At 49.3% G+C, this 20,879-nt stretch overlaps 1 long non-coding RNA gene across 6 annotated transcripts; it reads left to right on the plus strand.

The window, feature by feature from the left end:
- Positions 1-1,620: 1,620 nt before the first annotated feature.
- LOC127915043 (uncharacterized) lies at positions 1,621-19,458 on the plus strand. 6 transcript variants are annotated; one of them, XR_008090011.1, is made up of 4 exons: positions 1,621-1,788; positions 11,654-11,852; positions 15,605-15,762; positions 18,585-19,458. It is a non-coding gene; the product is annotated as an uncharacterized LOC127915043 (long non-coding RNA). The 6 variants fall into 6 exon arrangements; XR_008090013.1 differs by having other exon boundaries at positions 15,605-15,723; XR_008090010.1 differs by lacking the exon at positions 18,585-19,458 and adding an exon at positions 16,038-16,548.
- Positions 19,459-20,879: the final 1,421 nt, after the last annotated feature.

Raw genomic sequence — 20,879 nt, forward strand, 5'->3', positions numbered from 1 at the left:
TAGTAACCAGCAGGGTAGCCTAGTGGTTAGAGGTTGGACTAGGTAAATCAGCAGGTAGCCTAGTGGTTAGAGTGTTGGGACTAGTAACCAGCAGGTAGCCTAGTGGTTAGAGTGTTGGACTAGTAACCAGCAGGCAGCCTAGTGGTTAGAGTGTTGGACTAGTAACCAGCAGGTAGCCTAGTGGTTAGAGTGTTGGACTAGCAACCAGCAGTAGCCTAGTGGTTAGAGTGTTGACTAGTAACCAGCAGGTAGCCTAGTGGTTAGAGTGTTGGACTAGTAACCAGCAGGTAGCCTAGTGGTTAGAGTGCAAGCTGGACTAGTAACCAGCAGGGTAGCCTAGTGGTTAGAGTGTTGACTAGAACCAGCAGGTAGCCTAGTGGTTAGAGTGTTGACTAGTAACCAGCAGGTAGCCTAGTGGTTAGAGTGTTGGACTAGTAACCAGCAGGGTAGCCTAGTGGTTAGAGTGTTGGACTAGTAACCAGCAGGTAGCCTAGTGGTTAGAGTGTTGGACTAGTAACCAGCAGGGTAGCCTAGTGGTTAGAGTGTTGGACTAGTAACCAGCAGGTAGCCTAGTGGTTAGAGTGTTGGACTAGTAACCAGCAGGGTAGCCTAGTGGTTAGAGTGTTGGACTAGTAACCAGCAGGTAGCCTAGTGGTTAGAGTGTTGGACTAGTAACCAGCAGGGTAGCCTAGTGGTTAGAGTGTTGACTAGTAACCAGCAGGGTAGCCTAGTGGTTAGAGTGTTGGACTAGTAACCAGCAGGTAGCCTAGTGGTTAGAGTGTTGGACTAGTAACCAGCAGGTAGCCTAGTGGTTAGAGTGTTGGACTAGTAACCAGCAGGTAGCCTAGTGGTTAGAGTGTTGACTAGTAACCAGCAGGTAGCCCAGTGGTTAGAGTGTTGGACTAGTAACCAGCAGGGTAGCCTAGTGGTTAGAGTGTTGGACTAGTAAACCAGCAGGTAGCCTAGTGGTTAGAGTGTTGGACTAGTAACCAGCAGGTAGCCTAGTGGTTAGAGTGTTGGACTAGTAACCAGCAGGGTAGCCTAGTGGTTAGAGTGTTGGACTAGTAACCAGCAGGTAGCCTAGTGGTTAGAGTGTTGGACTAGTAACCAGCAGGGTAGCCTAGTGGTTAGAGTGTTGGACTAGTAACCAGCAGGGTAGCCTAGTGGTTAGAGTGTTGGACTAGTAACCAGCAGGTAGCCTAGTGGTTAGAGTGTTGGACTAGTAACCAGCAGGGTAGCCTAGTGGTTAGAGTGTTGGACTAGTAACCAGCAGGGTAGCCTAGTGGTTAGAGTGTTGGACTAGTAACCAGCAGGGTAGCCTAGTGGTTAGAGTGTTGGACTAGTAACCAGCAGGGTAGCCTAGTGGTTAGAGTGTTGGACTAGTAACCAGCAGGGTACCCTAGTGGTTAGAGTGTTGGACTAGTAACCAGCAGGTAGCCTAGTGGTTAGAGTGTTGGACTAGTAACCAGCAGGGTAGCCTAGTGGTTAGAGTGTTGGACTAGTAACCAGCAGGGTAGCCTAGTGGTTAGAGTGTTGGACTAGTAACCAGCAGGTAGCCTAGTGGTTAGAGTGTTGGACTAGTAACCAGCAGGGTAGCCGGGTGGTTAGAGTTTTGGACTAGTAACCAGCAGGTAGTCTAGTGGTTAGAGTGTTGGACTAGTAACCAGCAGGGTAGCCTAGTGGTTAGAGTGTTGGACTAGTAACCAGCAGGTAGTCTAGTGGTTAGAGTGTTGGACTAGTAACCAGCAGGTAGTCTAGTGGTTAGAGTGTTGGACTAGTAACCAGCAGGTAGCCTAGTGGTTAGAGTGTTGGACTAGTAACCAGCAGGTAGCCTAGTGGTTAGAGTGTTGGACTAGTAACCAGCAGGGTAGCCTAGTGGTTAGAGTGTTGGACTAGTAACCAGCAGGTAGCCTAGTGGTTAGAGTGTTGGACTAGTAACCAGCAGGGTAGCCTAGTGGTTAGAGTGTTGGACTAGTAACCAGCAGGTAGCCTAGTGGTTAGAGTGTTGGACTAGTAACCAGCAGGGTAGCCTAGTGGTTAGAGTGTTGGACTAGTAACCAGCAGGTAGCCTAGTGGTTAGAGTGTTGGACTAGTAACCAGCAGGGTAGCCTAGTGGTTAGAGTGTTGGACTAGTAACCAGCAGGGTAGCCTAGTGGTTAGAGTGTTGGACTAGTAACCAGCAGGTAGCCTAGTGGTTAGAGTGTTGGACTAGTAACCAGCAGGTAGCCTAGTGGTTAGAGTGTTGGACTAGTAACCAGCAGGGTAGCCTAGTGGTTAGAGTGTTGGACTAGTAACCAGCAGGGTAGCCTAGTGGTTAGAGTGTTGGACTAGTAACCAGCAGGGTAGCCTAGTGGTTAGAGTGTTGGACTAGTAACCAGCAGGGTAGCCTAGTGGTTAGAGTGTTGGACTAGTAACCAGCAGGTAGCCTAGTGGTTAGAGTGTTGGACTAGTAACCAGCAGGTAGCCTAGTGGTTAGAGTGTTGGACTAGTAACCAGCAGGTAGCCTAGTGGTTAGAGTGTTGGACTAGTAACCAGCAGGGTAGCCTAGTGGTTAGAGTGTTGGACTAGTAACCAGCAGGTAGCCTAGTGGTTAGAGTGTTGGACTAGTAACCAGCAGGGTAGCCTAGTGGTTAGAGTGTTGGACTAGTAACCAGCAGGTAGCCTAGTGGTTAGAGTGTTGGACTAGTAACCAGCAGGTAGCCTAGTGGTTAGAGTGTTGGACTAGTAACCAGCAGGGTAGCCTAGTGGTTAGAGTGTTGGACTAGTAACCAGCAGGGAGCCTAGTGGTTAGAGTGTTGGACTAGTAACCAGCAGGTAGTCTAGTGGTTAGAGTGTTGGACTAGTAACCAGCAGGGTAGCCTAGTGGTTAGAGTGTTGGACTAGTAACCAGCAGGTAGCCTAGTGGTTAGAGTGTTGGACTAGTAACCAGCAGGTAGCCTAGTGGTTAGAGTGTTGGACTAGTAACCAGCAGGTAGCCTAGTGGTTAGAGTGTTGGACTAGTAACCAGCAGGGTAGCCTAGTGGTTAGAGTGTTGGACTAGTAACCAGCAGGGTAGCCTAGTGGTTAGAGTGTTGGACTAGTAACCAGCAGGGTAGCCTAGTGGTTAGAGTGTTGGACTAGTAACCAGCAGGTAGCCTAGTGGTTAGAGTGTTGGACTAGTAACCAGCAGGGTAGCCTAGTGGTTAGAGTGTTGGACTAGTAACCAGCAGGGTAGCCTAGTGGTTAGAGTGTTGGACTAGTAACCAGCAGGTAGCCTAGTGGTTAGAGTGTTGGACTAGTAACCAGCAGGTAGCCTAGTGGTTAGAGTGTTGGACTAGTAACCAGCAGGGTAGCCTAGTGGTTAGAGTGTTGGACTAGTAACCAGCAGGTAGCCTAGTGGTTAGAGTGTTGGACTAGTAACCAGCAGGTAGCCTAGTGGTTAGAGTGTTGGACTAGTAACCAGCAGGTAGCCTAGTGGTTAGAGTGTTGGACTAGTAACCAGCAGGTAGCCTAGTGGTTAGAGTGTTGGACTAGTAACCAGCAGGTAGCCTAGTGGTTAGAGTGTTGGACTAGTAACCAGCAGGGTAGCCTAGTGGTTAGAGTGTTGGACTAGTAACCAGCAGGGTAGCCTAGTGGTTAGAGTGTTGGACTAGTAACCAGCAGGTAGCCTAGTGGTTAGAGTGTTGGACTAGTAACCAGCAGGGTAGCCTAGTGGTTAGAGTGTTGGACTAGTAACCAGCAGGGTAGCCTAGTGGTTAGAGTGTTGGACTAGTAACCAGCAGGTAGCCTAGTGGTTAGAGTGTTGGACTAGTAACCAGCAGGTAGCCTAGTGGTTAGAGTGTTGGACTAGTAACCAGCAGGGTAGCCTAGTGGTTAGAGTGTTGGACTAGTAACCAGCAGGTAGCCTAGTGGTTAGAGTGTTGGACTAGTAACCAGCAGGGTAGCCTAGTGGTTAGAGTGTTGGACTAGTAACCAGCAGGTAGCCTAGTGGTTAGAGTGTTGGACTAGTAACCAGCAGGTAGCCTAGTGGTTAGAGTGTTGGACTAGTAACCAGCAGGGTAGCCTAGTGGTTAGAGTGTTGGACTAGTAACCAGCAGGTAGCCTAGTGGTTAGAGTGTTGGACTAGTAACCAGCAGGGTAGCCTAGTGGTTAGAGTGTTGGACTAGTAACCAGCAGGTAGCCTAGTGGTTAGAGTGTTGGACTAGTAACCAGCAGGGTAGCCTAGTGGTTAGAGTGTTGGACTAGTAACCAGCAGGTAGCCTAGTGGTTAGAGTGTTGGACTAGTAACCAGCAGGGTAGCCTAGTGGTTAGAGTGTTGGACTAGTAACCAGCAGGTAGCCTAGTGGTTAGAGTGTTGGACTAGTAACCAGCAGGTAGCCTAGTGGTTAGAGTGTTGGACTAGTAACCAGCAGGTAGCCTAGTGGTTAGAGTGTTGGACTAGTAACCAGCAGGTAGCCTAGTGGGTAGAGTGTTGGACTAGTAACCAGCAGGGTAGACTTGTGGTTAGAGTGTTGGACTAGTAACCAGCAGGTAGCCTAGTGGTTAGAGTGTTGGACTAGTAACCAGCAGGGTAGCCTAGTGGTTAGAGTGTTGGACTAGTAACCAGCAGGGTAGCCTAGTGGTTAGAGTGTTGGACTAGTAACCAGCAGGTAGCCTAGTGGTTAGAGTGTTGGACTAGTAACCAGCAGGGTAGCCTAGTGGTTAGAGTGTTGGACTAGTAACCAGCAGGGTAGCCTAGTGGTTAGAGTGTTGGACTAGTAACCAGCAGGGTAGCCTAGTGGTTAGAGTGTTGGACTAGTAACCAGCAGGTAGCCTAGTGGTTAGAGTGTTGGACTAGTAACCAGCAGGGTAGCCTAGTGGTTAGAGTGTTGGACTAGTAACCAGCAGGGTAGCCTAGTGGTTAGAGTGTTGGACTAGTAACCAGCAGGTAGCCTAGTGGTTAGAGTGTTGGACTAGTAACCAGCAGGGTAGCCTAGTGGTTAGAGTGTTGGACTAGTAACCAGCAGGGTAGCCTAGTGGTTAGAGTGTTGGACTAGTAACCAGCAGGTAGCCTAGTGGTTAGAGTGTTGGACTAGTAACCAGCAGGGTAGCCTAGTGGTTAGAGTGTTGGACTAGTAACCAGCAGGGTAGCCTAGTGGTTAGAGTGTTGGACTAGTAACCAGCAGGGTAGCCTAGTGGTTAGAGTGTTGGACTAGTAACCAGCAGGGTAGCCTAGTGGTTAGAGTGTTGGACTAGTAACCAGCAGGGTAGCCTAGTGGTTAGAGTGTTGGACTAGTAACCAGCAGGGTAGCCTAGTGGTTAGAGTGTTGGACTAGTAACCAGCAGGGTAGCCTAGTGGTTAGAGTGTTGGACTAGTAACCAGCAGGTAGCCTAGTGGTTAGAGTGTTGGACTAGTAACCAGCAGGGTAGCCTAGTGGTTAGAGTGTTGGACTAGTAACCAGCAGGTAGCCTAGTGGTTAGAGTGTTGGACTAGTAACCAGCAGGTAGCCTAGTGGTTAGAGTGTTGGACTAGTAACCAGCAGGGTAGCCTAGTGGTTAGAGTGTTGGACTAGTAACCAGCAGGGTAGCCTAGTGGTTAGAGTGTTGGACTAGTAACCAGCAGGTAGCCTAGTGGTTAGAGTGTTGGACTAGTAACCAGCAGGGTAGCCTAGTGGTTAGAGTGTTGGACTAGTAACCAGCAGGTAGCCTAGTGGTTAGAGTGTTGGACTAGTAACCAGCAGGTAGCCTAGTGGTTAGAGTGTTGGACTAGTAACCAGCAGGGTAGCCTAGTGGTTAGAGTGTTGGACTAGTAACCAGCAGGGTAGCCTAGTGGTTAGAGTGTTGGACTAGTAACCAGCAGGGTAGCCTAGTGGTTAGAGTGTTGGACTAGTAACCAGCAGGGTAGCCTAGTGGTTAGAGTGTTGGACTAGTAACCAGCAGGGTAGCCTAGTGGTTAGAGTGTTGGACTAGTAACCAGCAGGTAGCCTAGTGGTTAGAGTGTTGGACTAGTAACCAGCAGGGTAGCCTAGTGGTTAGAGTGTTGGACTAGTAACCAGCAGGGTAGCCTAGTGGTTAGAGTGTTGGACTAGTAACCAGCAGGGTAGCCTAGTGGTTAGAGTGTTGGACTAGTAACCAGCAGGGTAGCCTAGTGGTTAGAGTGTTGGACTAGTAACCAGCAGGGTAGCCTAGTGGTTAGAGTGTTGGACTAGTAACCAGCAGGTAGCCTAGTGGTTAGAGTGTTGGACTAGTAACCAGCAGGGTAGCCTAGTGGTTAGAGTGTTGGACTAGTAACCAGCAGGTAGCCTAGTGGTTAGAGTGTTGGACTAGTAACCAGCAGGGTAGCCTAGTGGTTAGAGTGTTGGACTAGTAACCAGCAGGGTAGCCTAGTGGTTAGAGTGTTGGACTAGTAACCAGCAGGGTAGCCTAGTGGTTAGAGTGTTGGACTAGTAACCAGCAGGGTAGCCTAGTGGTTAGAGTGTTGGACTAGTAACCAGCAGGGTAGCCTAGTGGTTAGAGTGTTGACTAGTAACCAGCAGGTAGCCTAGTGGTTAGAGTGTTGGACTAGTAACCAGCAGGTAGCCTAGTGGTTAGAGTGTTGGACTAGTAACCAGCAGGTAGCCTAGTGGTTAGAGTGTTGGACTAGTAACCAGCAGGGTAGCCTAGTGGTTAGAGTGTTGGACTAGTAACCAGCAGGGTAGCCTAGTGGTTAGAGTGTTGGACTAGTAACCAGCAGGTAGCCTAGTGGTTAGAGTGTTGGACTAGTAACCAGCAGGGTAGCCTAGTGGTTAGAGTGTTGGACTAGTAACCAGCAGGGTAGCCTAGTGGTTAGAGTGTTGGACTAGTAACCAGCAGGGTAGCCTAGTGGTTAGAGTGTTGGACTAGTAACCAGCAGGGTAGCCTAGTGGTTAGAGTGTTGGACTAGTAACCAGCAGGTAGCCTAGTGGTTAGAGTGTTGGACTAGTAACCAGCAGGGTAGCCTAGTGGTTAGAGTGTTGGACTAGTAACCAGCAGGGTAGCCTAGTGGTTAGAGTGTTGGACTAGTAACCAGCAGGTAGCCTAGTGGTTAGAGTGTTGGACTAGTAACCAGCAGGGTAGCCTAGTGGTTAGAGTGTTGGACTAGTAACCAGCAGGGTAGCCTAGTGGTTAGAGTGTTGGACTAGTAACCAGCAGGGTAGCCTAGTGGTTAGAGTGTTGGACTAGTAACCAGCAGGTAGCCTAGTGGTTAGAGTGTTGGACTAGTAACCAGCAGGTAGCCTAGTGGTTAGAGTGTTGGACTAGTAACCAGCAGGGTAGCCTAGTGGTTAGAGTGTTGGACTAGTAACCAGCAGGGTAGCCTAGTGGTTAGAGTGTTGGACTAGTAACCAGCAGGGTAGCCTAGTGGTTAGAGTGTTGGACTAGTAACCAGCAGGGTAGCCTAGTGGTTAGAGTGTTGGACTAGTAACCAGCAGGGTAGCCTAGTGGTTAGAGTGTTGGACTAGTAACCAGCAGGGTAGCCTAGTGGTTAGAGTGTTGGACTAGTAACCAGCAGGGTAGCCTAGTGGTTAGAGTGTTGGACTAGTAACCAGCAGGGTAGCCTAGTGGTTAGAGTGTTGGACTAGTAACCAGCAGGGTAGCCTAGTGGTTAGAGTGTTGGACTAGTAACCAGCAGGGTAGCCTAGTGGTTAGAGTGTTGGACTAGTAACCAGCAGGTAGCCTAGTGGTTAGAGTGTTGGACTAGTAACCAGCAGGGTAGCCTAGTGGTTAGAGTGTTGGACTAGTAACCAGCAGGGTAGCCTAGTGGTTAGAGTGTTGGACTAGTAACCAGCAGGGTAGCCTAGTGGTTAGAGTGTTGGACTAGTAACCAGCAGGGTAGCCTAGTGGTTAGAGTGTTGGACTAGTAACCAGCAGGTAGCCTAGTGGTTAGAGTGTTGGACTAGTAACCAGCAGGGTAGCCTAGTGGTTAGAGTGTTGGACTAGTAACCAGCAGGGTAGCCTAGTGGTTAGAGTGTTGGACTAGTAACCAGCAGGGTAGCCTAGTGGTTAGAGTGTTGGACTAGTAACCAGCAGGGTAGCCTAGTGGTTAGAGTGTTGGACTAGTAACCAGCAGGAGTAGCCTAGTGGTTAGAGTGTTGGACTAGTAACCAGCAGGGTAGCCTAGTGGTTAGAGTGTTGGACTAGTAACCAGCAGGGTAGCCTAGTGGTTAGAGTGTTGGACTAGTAACCAGCAGGTAGCCTAGTGGTTAGAGTGTTGGACTAGTAACCAGCAGGGTAGCCTAGTGGTTAGAGTGTTGGACTAGTAACCAGCAGGTAGCCTAGTGGTTAGAGTGTTGGACTAGTAACCAGCAGGTAGCCTAGTGGTTAGAGTGTTGGACTAGTAACCAGCAGGGTAGCCTAGTGGTTAGAGTGTTGGACTAGTAACCAGCAGGGTAGCCTAGTGGTTAGAGTGTTGACTAGTAACCAGCAGGGTAGCCTAGTGGTTAGAGTGTTGGACTAGTAACCAGCAGGGTAGCCTAGTGGTTAGAGTGTTGGACTAGTAACCAGCAGGTAGCCTAGTGGTTAGAGTGTTGGACTAGTAACCAGCAGGGTAGCCTAGTGGTTAGAGTGTTGGACTAGTAACCAGCAGGGTAGCCTAGTGGTTAGAGTGTTGGACTAGTAACCAGCAGGGTAGCCTAGTGGTTAGAGTGTTGGACTAGTAACCAGCAGGGTAGCCTAGTGGTTAGAGTGTTGGACTAGTAACCAGCAGGGTAGCCTAGTGGTTAGAGTGTTGGACTAGTAACCAGCAGGGTAGCCTAGTGGTTAGAGTGTTGGACTAGTAACCAGCAGGGTAGCCTAGTGGTTAGAGTGTTGGACTAGTAACCAGCAGGGTAGCCTAGTGGTTAGAGTGTTGGACTAGTAACCAGCAGGTAGCCTAGTGGTTAGAGTGTTGGACTAGTAACCAGCAGGGTAGCCTAGTGGTTAGAGTGTTGGACTAGTAACCAGCAGGGTAGCCTAGTGGTTAGAGTGTTGGACTAGTAACCAGCAGGGTAGCCTAGTGGTTAGAGTGTTGGACTAGTAACCAGCAGGTAGCCTAGTGGTTAGAGTGTTGGACTAGTAACCAGCAGGGTAGCCTAGTGGTTAGAGTGTTGGACTAGTAACCAGCAGGTAGCCTAGTGGTTAGAGTGTTGGACTAGTAACCAGCAGGGTAGCCTAGTGGTTAGAGTGTTGGACTAGTAACCAGCAGGTAGCCTAGTGGTTAGAGTGTTGGACTAGTAACCAGCAGGTAGCCTAGTGGTTAGAGTGTTGGACTAGTAACCAGCAGGGTAGCCTAGTGGTTAGAGTGTTGGACTAGTAACCAGCAGGTAGCCTAGTGGTTAGAGTGTTGGACTAGTAACCAGCAGGGTAGCCTAGTGGTTAGAGTGTTGGACTAGTAACCAGCAGGTAGCCTAGTGGTTAGAGTGTTGGACTAGTAACCAGCAGGGTAGCCTAGTGGTTAGAGTGTTGGACTAGTAACCAGCAGGTAGCCTAGTGGTTAGAGTGTTGGACTAGTAACCAGCAGGGTAGCCTAGTGGTTAGAGTGTTGGACTAGTAACCAGCAGGGTAGCCTAGTGGTTAGAGTGTTGGACTAGTAACCAGCAGGGTAGCCTAGTGGTTAGAGTGTTGGACTAGTAACCAGCAGGTAGCCTAGTGGTTAGAGTGTTGGACTAGTAACCAGCAGGGTAGCCTAGTGGTTAGAGTGTTGGACTAGTAACCAGCAGGGTAGCCTAGTGGTTAGAGTGTTGGACTAGTAACCAGCAGGGTAGCCTAGTGGTTAGAGTGTTGGACTAGTAACCAGCAGGGTAGCCTAGTGGTTAGAGTGTTGGACTAGTAACCAGCAGGTAGCCTAGTGGTTAGAGTGTTGGACTAGTAACCAGCAGGGTAGCCTAGTGGTTAGAGTGTTGGACTAGTAACCAGCAGGGTAGCCTAGTGGTTAGAGTGTTGGACTAGTAACCAGCAGGTAGCCTAGTGGTTAGAGTGTTGGACTAGTAACCAGCAGGGTAGCCTAGTGGTTAGAGTGTTGGACTAGTAACCAGCAGGGTAGCCTAGTGGTTAGAGTGTTGGACTAGTAACCAGCAGGGTAGCCTAGTGGTTAGAGTGTTGGACTAGTAACCAGCAGGGTAGCCTAGTGGTTAGAGTGTTGGACTAGTAACCAGCAGGTAGCCTAGTGGTTAGAGTGTTGGACTAGTAACCAGCAGGGTAGCCTAGTGGTTAGAGTGTTGGACTAGTAACCAGCAGGGTAGCCTAGTGGTTAGAGTGTTGGACTAGTAACCAGCAGGGTAGCCTAGTGGTTAGAGTGTTGGACTAGTAACCAGCAGGGTAGCCTAGTGGTTAGAGTGTTGGACTAGTAACCAGCAGGGTAGCCTAGTGGTTAGAGTGTTGGACTAGTAACCAGCAGGTAGCCTAGTGGTTAGAGTGTTGGACTAGTAACCAGCAGGGTAGCCTAGTGGTTAGAGTGTTGGACTAGTAACCAGCAGGTAGCCTAGTGGTTAGAGTGTTGGACTAGTAACCAGCAGGGTAGCCTAGTGGTTAGAGTGTTGGACTAGTAACCAGCAGGTAGCCTAGTGGTTAGAGTGTTGGACTAGTAACCAGCAGGGTAGCCTAGTGGTTAGAGTGTTGGACTAGTAACCAGCAGGGTAGCCTAGTGGTTAGAGTGTTGGACTAGTAACCAGCAGGGTAGCCTAGTGGTTAGAGTGTTGGACTAGTAACCAGCAGGGTAGCCTAGTGGTTAGAGTGTTGGACTAGTAACCAGCAGGGTAGCCTAGTGGTTAGAGTGTTGGACTAGTAACCAGCAGGTAGCCTAGTGGTTAGAGTGTTGGACTAGTAACCAGCAGGTAGCCTAGTGGTTAGAGTGTTGGACTAGTAACCAGCAGGTAGCCTAGTGGTTAGAGTGTTGGACTAGTAACCAGCAGGGTAGCCTAGTGGTTAGAGTGTTGGACTAGTAACCAGCAGGTAGCCTAGTGGTTAGAGTGTTGGACTAGTAACCAGCAGGGTAGCCTAGTGGTTAGAGTGTTGGACTAGTAACCAGCAGGGTAGCCTAGTGGTTAGAGTGTTGGACTAGTAACCAGCAGGTAGCCTAGTGGTTAGAGTGTTGGACTAGTAACCAGCAGGGTAGCCTAGTGGTTAGAGTGTTGGACTAGTAACCAGCAGGGTAGCCTAGTGGTTAGAGTGTTGGACTAGTAACCAGCAGGTAGCCTAGTGGTTAGAGTGTTGGACTAGTAACCAGCAGGGTAGCCTAGTGGTTAGAGTGTTGGACTAGTAACCAGCAGGTAGCCTAGTGGTTAGAGTGTTGGACTAGTAACCAGCAGGTAGCCTAGTGGTTAGAGTGTTGGACTAGTAACCAGCAGGGTAGCCTAGTGGTTAGAGTGTTGGACTAGTAACCAGCAGGGTAGCCTAGTGGTTAGAGTGTTGGACTAGTAACCAGCAGGGTAGCCTAGTGGTTAGAGTGTTGGACTAGTAACCAGCAGGGTAGCCTAGTGGTTAGAGTGTTGGACTAGTAACCAGCAGGTAGCCTAGTGGTTAGAGTGTTGGACTAGTAACCAGCAGGGTAGCCTAGTGGTTAGAGTGTTGGACTAGTAACCAGCAGGTAGCCTAGTGGTTAGAGTGTTGGACTAGTAACCAGCAGGTAGCCTAGTGGTTAGAGTGTTGGACTAGTAACCAGCAGGTAGCCTAGTGGTTAGAGTGTTGGACTAGTAACCAGCAGGTAGCCTAGTGGTTAGAGTGTTGGACTAGTAACCAGGCAGGGTAGTCTAGTGGTTAGAGCGTTGGACTAGTAACCAGCAGGTAGCCTAGTGGTTAGAGTGTTGGACTAGTAACCAGCAGGTAGCCTAGTGGTTAGAGTGTTGGACTAGTAACCAGGCAGGGTAGTCTAGTGGTGAGAGTGTTGGACTAGTAACCAGCAGGTAGTCTAGTGGTTAGAGCGTTGGACTAGTAACCAGCAGGTAGCCTAGAGGTTAGAGTGTTGGACTAGTAACCAGCAGGGTAGCCTAGTGGTTAGAGGGTTGGACTAGTACCAGGCAGGGTAGCCTAGTGGTTAGAGTGTTGGACTAGTAACCAGCAGGTAGCCTAGTGGTTAGAGTGTTGGACTAGTAACCAGCAGGTAGCCCTAGTGGTTAGAGTGTTGGACTAGTAACCAGCAGGTAGCCTAGTGGTTAGAGTGTTGGACTAGTAACCAGCAGGTAGCCTAGTGGTTAGAGTGTTGGACTAGTAACCAGCAGGTAGCCTAGTGGTTAGAGTGTTGGACTAGTAACCAGCAGGTAGCCTAGTGGTTAGAGTGTTGGACTAGTAACCAGCAGGTAGCCTAGTGGTTAGAGTGTTGGACTAGTAACCAGCAGGGTAGCCTAGTGGTTAGAGTGTTGGACTAGTAACCAGCAGGGTAGTCTAGTGGTTAGAGTGTTGGACTGGTAACCAGCAGGGTAGCCTCAGTGGTTAGAGTGTTGGACTAGTAACCAGCAGGGTAGCCTAGTGGTTAGAGTGTTGGACTAGTAACCAGCAGGTAGCCTAGTGGTTAGAGTGTTGGACTAGTAACCAGCAGGTAGCCTAGTGGTTAGAGTGTTGGACTAGTAACCAGCAGGTAGCCTAGTGGTTAGAGTGTTGGACTAGTAACCAGCAGGTAGCCCAGTGGTTAGAGGTTGGACTAGTAGCCTAGTGGTTAGAGTGTTGGACTAGTAACCAGCAGGTAGCCTAGTGGTTAGAGTGTTGGACTAGTAACCAGCAGGGTAGTCTAGTGGTTAGAGTGTTGGACTAGTAACCAGCAGGTAGCCTAGTGGTTAGAGTGTTGGACTAGTAACCAGCAGGGTAGCCTAGTGGTTAGAGTGTTGGACTAATAACCAGCAGGTAGCCTAGTGGTTAGAGTGTTGACCAGTAACCAGCAGGTAGCCTAGTGGTTAGAGTGTTGGACTAGTAACCAGCAGGTAGCCTAGTGGTTAGAGTGTTGGACTAGCAACCAGCAGGTAGCCTAGTGGTTAGAGTGTTGGACTAGTAACCAGCAGGGTAGCCTAGTGGTTAGAGTGTTGGACTAGTAACCAGCAGGGTAGCCTAGTGGTTAGAGTGTTGGACTAGTAACCAGCAGGTAGCCTAGTGGTTAGAGTGTTGGACTAGTAACCAGCAGGGTAGCCTAGTGGTTAGAGTGTTGGACTAGTAACCAGCAGGGTAGCCTAGTGGTTAGAGTGTTGGACTAGTAACCAGCAGGTAGCCCAGTGGTTAGAGTGTTGACTAGTAACCAGCAGGGTAGCCTAGTGGTTAGAGTGTTGGACTAGTAACCAGCAGGGTAGCCTAGTGGTTAGAGTGTTGGACTAGTAACCAGCAGGGTAGCCTAGTGGTTAGAGTGTTGGACTAGTAAACCAGCAGGTAGCCTAGTGGTTAGAGTGTTGGACTAGTAACCAGCAGGTAGCCTAGTGGTTAGAGTGTTGGACTAGTAACCAGCAGGTAGCCTAGTGGTTAGAGTGTTGGACTAGTAACCAGCAGGTAGCCTAGTGGTTAGAGTGTTGGACTAGTAACCAGCAGGTAGCCTAGTGGTTAGAGTGTTGGACTAGTAACCAGCAGGTAGCCTAGTGGTTAGAGTGTTGGACTAGTAACCAGCAGGTAGCCTAGTGGTTAGAGTGTTGGACTAGTAACCAGCAGGGTAGTCTAGTGGTTAGAGTGTTGGACTAGTAACCAGCAGGTAGCCTAGTGGTTAGAGTGTTGGACTAGTAACCAGCAGGGTAGTCTAGTGGTTAGAGTGTTGGACTAGTAACCAGCAGGTAGCCTAGTGGTTAGAGTGTTGGACTAGTAACCAGCAGGTAGCCTAGTGGTTAGAGTGTTGGACTAGTAACCAGCAGGTAGCCTAGTGGTTAGAGTGTTGGACTAGTAACCAGCAGGTAGCCTAGTGGTTAGAGTGTTGGACTAGTAACCAGCAGGTAGCCTAGTGGTTAGAGTGTTGGACTAGTAACCAGCAGGTAGCCTAGTGGTTAGAGTGTTGGACTAGTAACCAGCAGGTAGCCTAGTGGTTAGAGTGTTGGACTAGTAACCAGCAGGGTAGCCTAGTGGTTAGAGTGTTGGACTAGTAACCAGCAGGGTAGCCTAGTGGTTAGAGTGTTGGACTAGTAACCAGCAGGGTAGCCTAGTGGTTAGAGTGTTGGACTAGTAACCAGCAGGGTAGCCTAGTGGTTAGAGTGTTGGACTAGTAACCAGCAGGTAGCCTAGTGGTTAGAGTGTTGGACTAGTAACCAGCAGGTAGCCTAGTGGTTAGAGTGTTGGACTAGTAACCAGCAGGTAGCCTAGTGGTTAGAGTGTTGGACTAGTAACCAGCAGGTAGCCTAGTGGTTAGAGTGTTGGACTAGTAACCAGCAGGTAGCCTAGTGGTTAGAGTGTTGGACTAGTAACCAGCAGGTAGCCTAGTGGTTAGAGTGTTGGACTAGTAACCCAGCAGGACTAGAGTGTTGGACTAGTAACCAGCAGGGTAGCCTAGTGGTTAGAGTGTTGGACTAGTAACCAGCAGGTAGCCTAGTGGTTAGAGTGTTGGACTAGTAACCAGCAGGGTAGCCTAGTGGTTAGAGTGTTGGACTAGTAACCAGCAGGTAGTCTAGTGGTTAGAGTGTTGGACTAGTAACCAGCAGGTAGCCTAGTGGTTAGAGTGTTGGACTAGTAACCAGCAGGTAGCCTAGTGGTTAGAGTGTTGGACTAGTAACCAGCAGGTAGCCTAGTGGTTAGAGTGTTGGACTAGTAACCAGCAGGTAGCCTAGTGGTTAGAGTGTTGGACTAGTAACCAGCAGGGTAGCCTAGTGGTTAGAGTGTTGGACTAGTAACCAGCAGGTAGCCTAGTGGTTAGAGTGTTGGACTAGTAACCAGCAGGTAGCCTAGTGGTTAGAGTGTTGGACTAGTAACCAGCAGGTAGCCTAGTGGTTAGAGTGTTGGACTAGTAACCAGCAGGTAGCCTAGTGGTTAGAGTGTTGGACTAGTAACCAGCAGGTAGCCTAGTGGTTAGAGTGTTGGACTAGTAACCAGCAGGGTAGCCTAGTGGTTAGAGTGTTGGACTAGTAACCAGCAGGTAGCCTAGTGGTTAGAGTGTTGGACTAGTAACCAGCAGGTAGCCTAGTGGTTAGAGTGTTGGACTAGTAACCAGCAGGTAGCCTAGTGGTTAGAGTGTTGGACTAGTAACCAGCAGGTAGCCTAGTGGTTAGAGTGTTGGACTAGTAACCAGCAGGTAGCCTAGTGGTTAGAGTGTTGGACTAGTAACCAGGCAGGGTAGCCTAGTGGTTAGAGTGTTGGACTAGTAACCAGCAGGTAGCCTAGTGGTTAGAGTGTTGGACTAGTAACCAGCAGGTAGCCTAGTGGTTAGAGTGTTGGACTAGTAACCAGCAGGTAGCCTAGTGGTTAGAGTGTTGGACTAGTAACCAGCAGGTAGCCTAGTGGTTAGAGTGTTGGACTAGTAACCAGCAGGGTAGCCTAGTGGTTAGAGTGTTGGACTAGTAACCAGCAGGTAGCCTAGTGGTTAGAGTGTTGGACTAGTAACCAGCAGGTAGCCTAGTGGTTAGAGTGTTGGACTAGTAACCAGCAGGTAGTCTAGTGGTTAGAGTGTTGGACTAGTAACCAGCAGGTAGCCTAGTGGTTAGAGTGTTGGACTAGTAACCAGCAGGTAGCCTAGTGGTTAGAGTGTTGGACTAGTAACCAGCAGGTAGCCTAGTGGTTAGAGTGTTGGACTAGTAACCAGCAGGTAGCCTAGTGGTTAGAGTGTTGGACTAGTAACCAGGCAGGGTAGTCTAGTGGTTAGAGTGTTGGACTAGTAACCAGCAGGTAGCCTAGTGGTTAGAGTGTTGGACTAGTAACCAGCAGGTAGCCTAGTGGTTAGAGTGTTGGACTAGTAACCAGCAGGTAGCCTAGTGGTTAGAGTGTTGGACTAGTAACCAGCAGGTAGCCTAGTGGTTAGAGTGTTGGACTAGTAACCAGCAGGTAGCCTAGTGGTTAGAGTGTTGGACTAGTAACCAGCAGGTAGCCTAGTGGTTAGAGTGTTGGACTAGTAACCAGCAGGGTAGCCTAGTGGTTAGAGTGTTGGACTAGTAACCAGCAGGGTAGCCTAGTGGTTAGAGTGTTGGACTAGTAACCAGCAGGTAGCCTAGTGGTTAGAGTGTTGGACTAGTAACCAGCAGGTAGTCTAGTGGTTAGAGTGTTGGACTAGTAACCAGCAGGTAGCCTAGTGGTTAGAGTGTTGGACTAGTAACCAGCAGGTAGCCTAGTGGTTAGAGTGTTGGACTAGTAACCAGCAGGTAGCCTAGTGGTTAGAGTGTTGGACTAGTAACCAGCAGGTAGCCTAGTGGTTAGAGTGTTGACTAGTAACCAGCAGGTAGCCTAGTGGTTAGAGTGTTGGACTAGTAACCAGCAGGTAGCCTAGTGGTTAGAGTGTTGGACTAGTAACCAGCAGGTAGCCTAGTGGTTAGAGTGTTGGACTAGTAACCAGCAGGTAGCCTAGTGGTTAGAGTGTTGGACTAGTAACCAGCAGGTAGCCTAGTGGTTAGAGTGTTGGACTAGTAACCAGCAGGTAGCCTAGTGGTTAGAGTGTTGGACTAGTAACCAGCAGGTAGCCTAGTGGTTAGAGTGTTGGACTAGTAACCAGCAGGGTAGCCTAGTGGTTAGAGTGTTGGACTAGTAAACAGCAGGGTAGCCTAGTGGTTAGAGTGTTGGACTAGTAACCAGCAGGTAGCCTAGTGGTTAGAGTGTTGGACTAGTAACCAGCAGGTAGCCTAGTGGTTAGAGTGTTGGACTAGTAACCAGCAGGGTAGCCTAGTGGTTAGAGTGTTGGACTAGTAACCAGCAGGTAGCCTAGTGGTTAGAGTGTTGGACTAGTAACCAGCAGGTAGCCTAGTGGTTAGAGTGTTGGACTAGTAACCAGCAGGTAGCCTAGTGGTTAGAGTGTTGGACTAGTAACCAGCAGGTAGCCTAGTGGTTAGAGTGTTGGACTAGTAACCAGCAGGGTAGCCTAGTGGTTAGAGTGTTGGACTAGTAACCAGCAGGGTAGCCTAGTGGTTAGAGTGTTGGACTAGTAACCAGCAGGTAGCCTAGTGGTTAGAGTGTTGTACTAGTAACCAGCAGGGTAGCCTAGTGGTTAGAGTGTTGGACTAGTAACCAGCAGGTAGCCTAGTGGTTAGAGTGTTGGACTAGTAACCAGCAGGTAGCCTAGTGGTTAGAGTGTTGGACTAGTAACCAGCAGGTAGCCTAGTGGTTAGAGTGTTGTTGGTAGCCTAGTGGTTAGAGTGTTGGACTAGTAACCAGCAGGTAGCCTAGTGGTTAGAGTGTTGGACTAGTAACCAGCAGGTAGCCTAGTGGTTAGAGTGTTGGACTAGTAACCAGCAGGGTAGCCTAGTGGTTAGAGTGTTGGACTAGTAACCAGCAGGTAGCCTAGTGGTTAGAGTGTTGGACTAGTAACCAGCAGGGTAGCCTAGTGGTTAGAGTGTTGGACTAGTAACCAGCAGGGTAGCCTAGTGGTTAGAGTGTTGGACTAGTAACCAGCAGGGTAGCCTAGTGGTTAGAGTGTTGGACTAGTAACCAGCAGGTAGCCTAGTGGTTAGAGTGTTGGACTAGTAACCAGCAGGGTAGCCTAGTGGTTAGAGTGTTGGACTAGTAACCAGCAGGGTAGCCTAGTGGTTAGAGTGTTGGACTAGTAACCAGCAGGGTAGCCTAGTGGTTAGAGTGTTGGACTAGTAACCAGCAGGTAGCCTAGTGGTTAGAGTGTTGGACTAGTAACCAGCAGGGTAGCCTAGTGGTTAGAGTGTTGGACTAGTAACCAGCAGGTAGCCTAGTGGTTAGAGTGTTGGACTAGTAACCAGCAGGGTAGCCTAGTGGTTAGAGTGTTGGACTAGTAACCAGCAGGGTAGCCTAGTGGTTAGAGTGTTGGACTAGTAACCAGCAGGTAGCCTAGTGGTTAGAGTGTTGGACTAGTAACCAGCAGGGTAGCCTAGTGGTTAGAGTGTTGGACTAGTAACCAGCAGGTAGCCTAGTGGTTAGAGTGTTGGACTAGTAACCAGCAGGGTAGCCTAGTGGTTAGAGTGTTGGACTAGTAACCAGCAGGTAGCCTAGTGGTTAGAGTGTTGGACTAGTAACCAGCAGGGTAGCCTAGTGGTTAGAGTGTTGGACTAGTAACCAGCAGGTAGCCTAGTGGTTAGAGTGTTGGACTAGTAACCAGCAGGGTAGCCTAGTGGTTAGAGTGTTGGACTAGTAACCAGCAGGTAGCCTAGTGGTTAGAGTGTTGGACTAGTAACCAGCAGGGTAGCCTAGTGGTTAGAGTGTTGGACTAGTAACCAGCAGGTAGCCTAGTGGTTAGAGTGTTGGACTAGTAACCAGCAGGGTAGCCTAGTGGTTAGAGTGTTGGACTAGTAACCAGCAGGTAGCCTAGTGGTTAGAGTGTTGGACTAGTAACCAGCAGGGTAGCCTAGTGGTTAGAGTGTTGGACTAGTAACCAGCAGGGTAGCCTAGTGGTTAGAGTGTTGGACTAGTAACCAGCAGGTAGCCTAGTGGTTAGAGTGTTGGACTAGTAACCAGCAGGTAGCCTAGTGGTTAGAGTGTTGGACTAGTAACCAGCAGGGTAGCCTAGTGGTTAGAGTGTTGGACTAGTAACCAGCAGGGTAGCCTAGTGGTTAGAGTGTTGGACTAGTAACCAGCAGGTAGCCTAGTGGTTAGAGTGTTGGACTAGTAACCAGCAGGTAGTCTAGTGGTTAGAGTGTTGGACTAGTAACCAGCAGGGTAGCCTAGTGGTTAGAGTGTTGGACTAGTAACCAGCAGGGTAGCCTAGTGGTTAGAGTGTTGGACTAGTAACCAGCAGGGTAGCCTAGTGGTTAGAGTGTTGGACTAGTAACCAGCAGGGTAGCCTAGTGGTTAGAGTGTTGGACTAGTAACCAGCAGGTAGCCTAGTGGTTAGAGTGTTGGACTAGTAACCAGCAGGTAGCCTAGTGGTTAGAGTGTTGGACTAGTAACCAGCAGGTAGCCTAGTGGTTAGAGTGTTGGACTAGTAACCAGCAGGGTAGCCTAGTGGTTAGAGTGTTGGACTAGTAACCAGCAGGGTAGCCTAGTGGTTAGAGTGTTGGACTAGTAACCAGCAGGGTAGCCTAGTGGTTAGAGTGTTGGACTAGTAACCAGCAGGGTAGCCTAGTGGTTAGAGTGTTGGACTAGTAACCAGCAGGTAGCCTAGTGGTTAGAGTGTTGGACTAGTAACCAGCAGGTAGCCTAGTGGTTAGAGTGTTGGACTAGTAACCAGCAGGTAGCCTAGTGGTTAGAGTGTTGGACTAGTAACCAGCAGGGTAGCCTAGTGGTTAGAGTGTTGGACTAGTAACCAGCAGGGTAGCCTAGTGGTTAGAGTGTTGGACTAGTAACCAGCAGGGTAGCCTAGTGGTTAGAGTGTTGGACTAGTAACCAGCAGGTAGCCTAGTGGTTAGAGTGTTGGACTAGTAACCAGCAGGTAGCCTAGTGGTTAGAGTGTTGGACTAGTAACCAGCAGGTAGCCTAGTGGTTAGAGTGTTGGACTAGTAACCAGCAGGGTAGCCTAGTGGTTAGAGTGTTGGACTAGTAACCAGCAGGGTAGCCTAGTGGTTAGAGTGTTGGACTAGTAACCAGCAGGGTAGCCTAGTGGTTAGAGTGTTGGACTAGTAACCAGCAGGGTAGCCTAGTGGTTAGAGTGTTGGACTAGTAACCAGCAGGGTAGCCTAGTGGTTAGAGTGTTGGACTAGTAACCAGCAGGGTAGCCTAGTGGTTAGAGTGTTGGACTAGTAACCAGCAGGTAGCCTAGTGGTTAGAGTGTTGGACTAGTAACCAGCAGGTAGCCTAGTGGTTAGAGTGTTGGACTAGTAACCAGCAGGTAGCCTAGTGGTTAGAGTGTTGGACTAGTAACCAGCAGGGTAGCCTAGTGGTTAGAGTGTTGGACTAGTAACCAGCAGGTAGCCTAGTGGTTAGAGTGTTGGACTAGTAACCAGCAGGGTAGCCTAGTGGTTAGAGTGTTGGACTAGTAACCAGCAGGGTAGCCTAGTGGTTAGAGTGTTGGACTAGTAACCAGCAGGTAGCCTAGTGGTTAGAGTGTTGGACTAGTAACCAGCAGGGTAGCCTAGTGGTTAGAGTGTTGGACTAGTAACCAGCAGGTAGCCTAGTGGTTAGAGTGTTGGACTAGTAACCAGCAGGGTAGCCTAGTGGTTAGAGTGTTGGACTAGTAACCAGCAGGGTAGCCTAGTGGTTAGAGTGTTGGACTAGTAACCAGCAGGGTAGCCTAGTGGTTAGAGTGTTGGACTAGTAACCAGCAGGGTAGCCTAGTGGTTAGAGTGTTGGACTAGTAACCAGCAGGGTAGCCTAGTGGTTAGAGTGTTGGACTAGTAACCAGCAGGGTAGCCTAGTGGTTAGAGTGTTGGACTAGTAACCAGCAGGGTAGCCTAGTGGTTAGAGTGTTGGACTAGTAACCAGCAGGGTAGCCTAGTGGTTAGAGTGTTGGACTAGTAACCAGCAGGGTAGCCTAGTGGTTAGAGTGTTGGACTAGTAACCAGCAGGGTAGCCTAGTGGTTAGAGTGTTGGACTAGTAACCAGCAGGGTAGCCTAGTGGTTAGAGTGTTGGACTAGTAACCAGCAGGGTAGCCTAGTGGTTAGAGTGTTGGACTAGTAACCAGCAGGGTAGCCTAGTGGTTAGAGTGTTGGACTAGTAACCAGCAGGTAGCCTAGTGGTTAGAGTGTTGGACTAGTAACCAGCAGGTAGCCTAGTGGTTAGAGTGTTGGACTAGTAACCAGCAGGGAGCCTAGTGGTTAGAGTGTTGGACTAGTAACCAGCAGGGTAGCCTAGTGGTTAGAGTGTTGGACTAGTAACCAGCAGGTAGCCTAGTGGTTAGAGTGTTGGACTAGTAACCAGCAGGGTAGCCTAGTGGTTAGAGTGTTGGACTAGTAACCAGCAGGGTAGCCTAGTGGTTAGAGTGTTGGACTAGTAACCA

This window comes from Oncorhynchus keta, chromosome 34, assembly GCF_023373465.1.
Source record: "Oncorhynchus keta strain PuntledgeMale-10-30-2019 chromosome 34, Oket_V2, whole genome shotgun sequence".
In the NCBI taxonomy this organism is placed as follows: Eukaryota; Metazoa; Chordata; class Actinopteri; order Salmoniformes; family Salmonidae; genus Oncorhynchus; species Oncorhynchus keta.